The sequence below is a fragment of the Diaphorina citri genome, unplaced genomic scaffold (assembly GCF_000475195.1).
Source record: "Diaphorina citri unplaced genomic scaffold, Diaci psyllid genome assembly version 1.1 scaffold26569, whole genome shotgun sequence".
Taxonomy (NCBI): domain Eukaryota; kingdom Metazoa; phylum Arthropoda; class Insecta; order Hemiptera; family Psyllidae; genus Diaphorina; species Diaphorina citri.
Window position 1 is genome coordinate 1 of NW_007403907.1, and position 743 is coordinate 743.

The 743-nt window shown below is 41.2% G+C and overlaps 1 long non-coding RNA gene across 1 annotated transcript; it reads left to right on the forward strand.

The window, feature by feature from the left end:
* Positions 1–163: 163 nt before the first annotated feature.
* LOC113473362 lies at positions 164–741 on the forward strand. The gene is made up of 2 exons (XR_003395351.1): positions 164–284; positions 592–741. It is a non-coding gene; the product is annotated as an uncharacterized LOC113473362 (long non-coding RNA).
* The last annotated feature ends 2 nt before the right edge of the window (positions 742–743 follow it).

A 743-nucleotide genomic window follows, 5' to 3' on the forward strand; every position in this document is an offset into this window, starting at 1 on the left:
TTTTTTACCCACTTAATAACCCAATCTAAATCTTGTTTCAGGTAACAAATCTAAATCTTGTTTCAGGTAACAAATCTACATCTTGTTTCAGGTAACAAATCTAAATCTTGTTTCAGGTAACAAATCTAAATCTTGTTTCAGGTAACAAATGTAAATCTTGTTTCAGGTAACACTTCGTCTACTATGGGTTCTCTCTAACCATCCAGATGTAAAGAAGAATCTGCTCAATAACAATGTTCTATTTGGTACTTTGGACACCTGGCTTATTTATAAACTAACCCAAGGTACATAAATTACCTTTACTAATGTACTTCTCCAGTTACCTTTACTAATGTACTTCCTTGCCTTTTCCCGTGTACAGACGGGGTCGGCATTTTTTGTCAGCCTCTCAATTAGCCCTATAATTAGGGAGATCGCTTTGGGCGGACATTTGGTTTTTGCTACAAGAATTTTACGAGTGTATGCCCTTCGCACTCAACCTTTGCTTTTTGGCAAGGGAAATTCAGGCTGATCTACTCCCTGTTTACCGTCCCTCAGCCAGACAGCCACCTCTATCAAACCCCTTTAAAAAAAGGTCAATTATTTCCCTAGGTTCTCGTCACGTCACTGACGTATCTCACGCATCATGCTCTGGTCTTTACGATCCGTTTACACTCAGCTGGGCGGATTGGGCGCTCAAGATGTTCCGACTACCGCGGTTCATATTACCGGAGGTCGTGGGTTCGAGGTGTACTGATGGAGAG